A 7476-nucleotide genomic window follows, 5' to 3' on the forward strand; every position below is an offset into this window, starting at 1 on the left:
TTCAGAATGCCATTGTCGTATCATTTTCACATTTAAAGCAACAAGTGACCGGCTTTTGCAGTTGCAATGCAGAAATTCTCTACCAGTGGAAAACTTTGTTAGTATTCGTCCCTTGTCGTTGTTTACAAGTGTTAGGACTGAAAATCCTTCTTAACATTTGGGAGCTATGGAACAAAAACTATTTTCATTATAATGTCAATAGTGACAAGCGCAGATCAAGTACGCGATTCATGGGAAATGTCTGTATGCAGTACTAAGATAGTTTCAGTTGCCCTTTGGTAGTGAGTTTTTTGTGCACTCAGCTGCGCATTGCTAAGATAATCAATCAATGCGCATGAAGTTATGAAGCAGAAACAACTTTACTTGACCTTCAACAGTGACCTTGACCTTTGACCGGCAATCAATGGATATTTACGCGACACATGGGGAACACTTCTGTTAAGTAGTAAAAAGTTATTAGATAGAATGAAAAGTTATGGAGTTGAACCCAGGTCTTACTTGGCCTTAAATTGTGACCTTTAACTGTCAAGCACAAATTGTGGCTTGACATATTGTCTCATTATGGGGAATCTTTGTGTGTAGCACTAAGAGAATCCATTAATGCATGTGCATAATCTACATATTGTTTTCTTTTCATATACGAGTACCATGTCTTATTAACCCAGCTTGAATACTATTTGAGTTATTGCAGGATCTGGAATCGCGGACGGACAGGCGGACGTATTCTACAGTCCCTCGGTGTTTAACCTGTATGGGACTTATAATAGGGCAATGAAGGTCATGGAATGTTTAAAAATAAATTCTGACCTAGTTTCATGAAAATATGGTCATAAATATATCCTCTAGCTAGAGTGTTAAAAAGCTTTTCCTTTGATTTGACCTGGTGACCTTGATTTTGACCCAACATGACCATGTTTCGAACTTTGCAAAATAATAGGATTTTGCCAGTTTTAGAAAGGAACCGAGATATTATGCCAATACAAGTTGTGTGTAAGTTTGATAAAAATAATTGCAAAATGGGGTCTCTATAGCATTTACAAGAAATTAAGGTCAGACGACGGACGACGGGCGATCGCAAAATCTGACTTTTTCACTACTTGACAGTTGAGCTGAATTTGACTGTTTCGCGAAAAAATATGGATGTATCTTATTTTCTACAAATGCAGTGAATCATTCAAAACAAAAAGAAATCGAACACTGGGCCCTCCACTCAAAAAGAAGTATGGTTTTGCTAAGGACTACCAAATTTAAAAGCATATTTGACTTTGGTAAATAACATACGGTGTTTTTAGTTCAGTATGTTAAAGATCAATACCACATAAAAAAGAAGAAAAAAAAATTGAGCAAACTTTGGCAAAGGAACACCATATTTTATTGCTTTATTATCAAAGGTCAGTAGAATCCCTATCGGGTCGAGGGCAAGAGGACAAATGCTAGTGTGATAATGCCCTTGAGACTGAAAAGAATTTGGGCATACGAGATCATTCTTTTGCATAGGAGTGTCAAATTTCTGTCTTCTTTCCAACAAGTAACTAATGAAAAACAGAAAAACTCTCCTTCGTCATAAGGGATTTACATGTATGAATGAAAGATACATCACTAAAATTCAAATGCAAAATAAAATAGAGACTTTAGCTATTTTTATCGCTTTTTAACGCGGCACAAAATTAAGAAGTACATGGTAACGACATCTAAAGGAAAAAGGGTTTTGCGCTAAAAACCCGCAAAAAAAAAAATTTTAAATTTTTCTATCAACCAAACTTTTAAATGTAAAAAGAAATACTTTCCCACATACGTCTTAATAAGGGGCAATTTGGAATCCTTTTCGTGCCCATTAAATTGTCCCTCCCCAACACGGGGAAAACGCGATAATTATGGGCTTTGTCGCCTTGTCCAAAAACCATATTTACTTGGCGGATTTATAAACCCCTCGCGTTTTTAAAAGAGGGCAAAAATTAAACCCGTTTAATTGTCGCTTGTCTTTTTTAAAACCTGAAAATCGTAAAATTGGGAAACCCCAATGGGACATAGTTGCAAAAATTTAGTAAAATCTCGCTTGTCCCCAATTGTCGTTTTTGGTCCCCCGGTGATAGGGTTTATTTCTTACTACACCCCACCTTTGTGAAATTTTCTGCTAAAACCTTTTGGGAAAAAGGGGAAACCCTAGGGAAAACCGGGTTAGGCCCCCATTAAAAGCCGACGAAAATTGACAAAAAACGGAATAAAAAACAATTTTCTCACGCCATCGGAAAAATTTCCTGAACTTTGAAATTTTTGTTTTAAAATATTGCCGTACAAAAAGGGAAAAAGGGCTTATGAAAATTTTTTTGGGGGAAAATTAACTGCAAAAAAAAAACCCTTTTTTTTTAGAAAATGCCCCTATCTGAAACTTGTCAAAAAAAACCAAAAATTATCTTTTTCCTTCGCCCTGTACAAATTTGGTATCATCTGAAATTCCGTATTTTTTCCGTGGGGGAAAAAGCCCGTTTTTTTTCCAAAACCTTTAACCTGCCGGCCCAAGAATGTTTCTGCCTTTACGATAAAGGGGAAGATCATGTTTCACCCTGCATATCCGTCCCTTTTAATCATGATCTGCACTTTTTTCGCCATTCAGTAATACCCTTTTTGGATACCCACCCCTTTTAACAGTTTAATGGAACTGTCCAAATTAAAGGGAAAGGACAATTTTTCATTATAAAAATTTTGCGGGGTAAGGGGTTAATTTCAAAATTTTTTAAAATGTCCAAACACGAGATGTTTTTATAAAAATTAATTCATAAATTAAATTTTAATATTGTTTAAACGACATGAAATTTTGGTATATTTTACAAACTACGGTTTCGTCGTAGGACAGGGGTAAACATGTCCCCAATTTTTTTGAAAAAAAGCAACTTCCTCTTATTTTAAAAATATGGGGATTGGCCTTGTCAGGGGAGTAATATCTTCATAACCAAATGTCCTATTTTGATAAATAAATAATCCCTTTTAATGAAAAGGGGCAAGCCAACCTAGAGAAAACAGGCCAAGTTTTTTGGTTCAAACCGGTGGGGCTGGGGGTAAAGGGCATGGGGTTTAAAGTTCGGTAGTTTTTCTCAAAATATGAAATTTTTTTTGGGAGCAGCAAGGCGGCATATCTTCACTAAAGGCCAACGAAACCTTTGGGGGGCAATTTCACGGCCCCCCGGTTGGACCAGTTTTACCCCTTTCCCAGCCCCCTACCGCTATAACAAGTTTTGGTCTTTTAAAAGATACCTGCCCTGAGCTCTGAGGGCATTATATGGACTTGTAAGTAGTTTAAAAGAAAAAGCTTAGATACCTAAAAACATTTTCTTATAAGGTATGGGTAAAAACCCCGGGATTAAGGTCTCGAACAGCGGCCCAAAATCTAACCTGGGTTAAATTATAAAAATACCGTACCTCCATGTACTACCTCCCCTAAACACTAGGGCCCTCCCCCAAAAAGTATTTTAAACCCTGGTCTCAATCAATGGTTTAAAATTTGTTTTCCCTGAAAAAAAATCGGAGAAAAATTTTTTTTTTTATTAAGTGTACCTTTTTGAATTTTTGTGAAATAATATTTTTTGTCTCCGATTTTTTTTTGTTCTTTTTTTTTGAAAGGGGGGGGGAAAAAAAAAAATGGAGTTTAATCTATTTTTTCGACGGAACTGCCTTCAAAAATAAAAAAAATCTTACCCTAAACTAATATTGGGGGAGGGGGGGGGATGGTAATTTTTTTTGGGGGGGGGGTATTTTAAAAAAACCCTTTGAAAATGCAAAAAAATTTAAATTTGGGTTTTAAAAAAAAATATTAAAATTGAGTGCAGGCACAAACTTTAAAACAAATGGTAAAGAATAAATTTGGGAAAACCCTAAACAAAGGGGACCTTGACCTAAGAATATAAAAAAAAATAAGGGGAAAAAAAAAATTTATTTTGGGGTTTTATATTTTTTAAGTCCAGTCCCTGCGGGCATATCATTAAAATTTAACAAAAATAATGTAAAATAAATGTCGAGCTACAAAAAAAGAACTTTAACACAAAAAGAGGTCCCCGGGAAAAATTTTACAGCTTGGGCACCCCGGCGGCATAAAACCCTGAATTTGGGCGGCCTAGCAGCCTAAAAATTATTTTGACACTTATTGAAGTCATTGGCACGTCAGAGATAAATAAGCAAACTTTGATTTAAAAACCAACTCCCACGGCTGTTTTCGCACAGCGTTGCCCCAACCTGTCATCAAATGAATCCCCATACCCGGGATTTTTAAATGCAGTATTAATGTTCAAATCGGTATAAATGAAAAAAAACTTTTAAACCCTAGCGCTAAAAAAAATTTTAAATTTGGGGAAACATTAGTAAATCATAAAAAATTTTTTTGCCCGCGAACGCTTACTTAATAAATAGGAAATTTCCGTTGGGGCCATCGTTTTTAAAATGTGTTGATCTAAAAATCCCGATCTTGGTAGTACGATGTTAAAAAACGCAAAAATCACCAAACTACGAAAAACAAAAACGCGACAAAAGGGATACGATAACCCCCGAAAAATCCCGAAAACTACGATGGGATACGCTTTTTTCCCTTTCGAAACCCGTCCGTTTTACCTTTTCCGTTATCGTAGTTACGCGTTATCCATGGGTTTTGGTCGCGTTTTCGTTATTTTGCCCGCGTATAGTCGGGGAGAACTTTCCCCCCCCCCCCCATAAAAAAAAAAAAAAATAAAACGCCCCGCGGTTGTTCCGTCTGGTAAACCCAGAAGGGGCCGGGAAGCTGTTTTTAATTTTAAAATGCCAAAAGTATATGCAATTTAAAAATATTATCTTGTCTCCCAAAGGGGAAATGAAAAAATAATGTAAATATAAGAAATGAAAAAAACTTTTTTCGGGTTCTTACGAAATAAACCCGACAGAATAAGATCGGAAAATTAAAACAGGGGATTTGCCGACCTATTCTTCTTTTCCTTTTCGCATAAAACACCGAAAAAAAAATCCATTTCATTTTTTAATAATACAATGATGAAACGTTAAAAAACAAAAAAATAGGGAAAATTTTGAAAAAAGAGGGCCGCACCCAAAACCCCAGGGAACGCGTAAAATGCCTCGCACAAAAATATTCTGTGACACGCCCCAAAAACGGGAGCAGCAGAAACAATACCGTCCCTTTAAAAAGGGGAGAAAAACATTGTTTTGTCGACATAAAAAAAAAAAATCGGGAATACTTAAAAGGCATGAAACTAAGATTTTGAAAATCAATTCTGATATGCCAAAAAACTCAATTAAGATGAAAAAGGGTTTGTAAAGGCGGGATTTTCAAAAACAATTTGCTTTCTTTGTTTAAATACGTAAATAACAGAAAAAAGGGATCTTCCCCCGATGTAAAATTTAAAAATTATTGAAAGGTCAAATGCACATTTTTCACCCCAAAATGCCCGTGAAACTAAAAAATACTTAAAAATTTTTTTTAATGTAAAAGAGGCAAACAAAAATGGGGGGCCCCCCGGGAATTCGTCTTTGCAGTATTGTCAAAAAATTTTTCCCCACCCCCTTTTTTTTTTTTGCATTTTTCGGGAATAAAAAATATAAAAAATTTAAATTTGACAAATCAAGAAAACCCCCTTTTTTTCCCCAAAGAAATTTTTTACACTGGGGGAAAGTAAATGTCGAAAACGCCGTTTTCCCTGGGGTTTAAGGGTTTTTATCTTGATAAAAAGAGGGGGGGAAAGGGTTTTAAAAATTTTTTTGAAAAGTAAAAAATAGTTTTTCCCGGGAAATGGGATTTTATCATTGTAGACAAAAGAGGTTAATAAAATGTTTTAAATTTTGATCTAAACACGTCAGACCAGTGTTATGGCCCTTGACGTAGTCGAAAATATACATAAAAGTTTGTGCCCACTTTGTATCTCATTAAGTGCTTCAATTTTTTTTGGGTTGCAAAAATTTTTAAAAATAGTATTCTGCATTTTGGAGGTTGTAACAAAATTCGGGGTTTGGAGCTACCCCCCAAATACTTTTTTTTGTAAAATTTTTATTTTTTTGAAACTATGCATTAAAAAAAACTCAGACAGATGATAGAAAGATTCAAACGTCAACTAAATTTTTTGGTTTTTGAACATCGGACAATTGGAAGTCCCCGCTTTGTTATTTGGGTTGGATGTTGCAGTAACAAATTTTGGAGCAAGTTAAAAACCGGGGGAGTTCCAAATTTTGGAACAAAAAACCTTTAAAAATTGGGTCAGTATTAATTACTACCTACAATCCCAAAACGGGAACCCAAAACTAAAATTTTTTTTCCATTTTTTTTCATGTTTATTATGAAATGCCCCTTGATAACTTCTATGGTTGTATTAATACAGCAATTTTAAAAATTTTCTAAAATTGTTTAAATAAAATTTATACACACGGGCTGTCTTAAAAATTAAATAAAATTTTGAAATGCTTTTCAAAATTCTTAAATGTACCCATTGCTATAGAAAAGACTTGCACATAAAAAAGCATATATAGTGTTTAAAAACCCCCAAAGATTACCCCGCCGAGGATAAAAAATAAAATGCCCGGTGTTTTCCCCTCCTGAAACCTCTTTCCAACAGTTTTAACAAAAAACGTAATGCCCGCGACTTTTGCGATCGTAACTTTTGGGGCGTTGGGGGCCAAACCCGCCCGCTGAATTACCCTTTTTTTACCCAAAACTTTTTAGTTTTTTAAAAAAAAGGGTGATAAAAAAATAAAAATACATAAATTTGGTCAAAAGGTAAGGGTAGTGAAAAAAATTAAAGAAAACACTGAAATTAGGAAAAACGGGACAAAAAAACTTAAAAAAGAAGAAAAGCATTTAGGGGCCACTAGAAGGGCACAAACATTTAAAAACAAAAAATTTTCCCTAACAGCTTTTACAATTTTTATTGAAAAAAGGCGTTATTGTTGTTGTATATTCTTTATTTTTTTTAAAAAGTTTGGGATATTTTTTATTGTATTGCGTTTTCCCCGATAAAAAATGGGCCCCCAAGCGCGCATACAAATAAAATTTCACAAAAAGTAAAATAAAAGACACTTTTTGTAAATAGAAACGGTCGAAAATTAAAAACAAAAATGTTTACTTTTTTTCAAAAATTATCAAACACAAAATTTAAGAATAACGACTTATAAATTAAATGGTAATATTTGGGAATATGAATGACACGACATTAAATAAAAATATCAAAGATACAATAAGAATAACAAAATATAGAATAACAATAAGGGGGTTTTACCATAAAAATATCAAACATACAATAAAAAAACGACATATAGAAAAACAAGGGTTTAAGTCTTCAAAATATAAAATACACGACTTTGAATAAAAATATCAAAAAAAAATTTAAAATTTAACGAAAAATAGAAAAAACAAAAATATTTTTAGAATTTTTAATGAAAAAGACAAAATTTAAAAATAAAAAACCCATACAATAATTTAAAAAAGGTTTTTAAGGGTTTTGGGTTAAGGGG

This window comes from Mercenaria mercenaria, chromosome 12, assembly GCF_021730395.1.
Source record: "Mercenaria mercenaria strain notata chromosome 12, MADL_Memer_1, whole genome shotgun sequence".
In the NCBI taxonomy this organism is placed as follows: domain Eukaryota; kingdom Metazoa; phylum Mollusca; class Bivalvia; order Venerida; family Veneridae; genus Mercenaria; species Mercenaria mercenaria.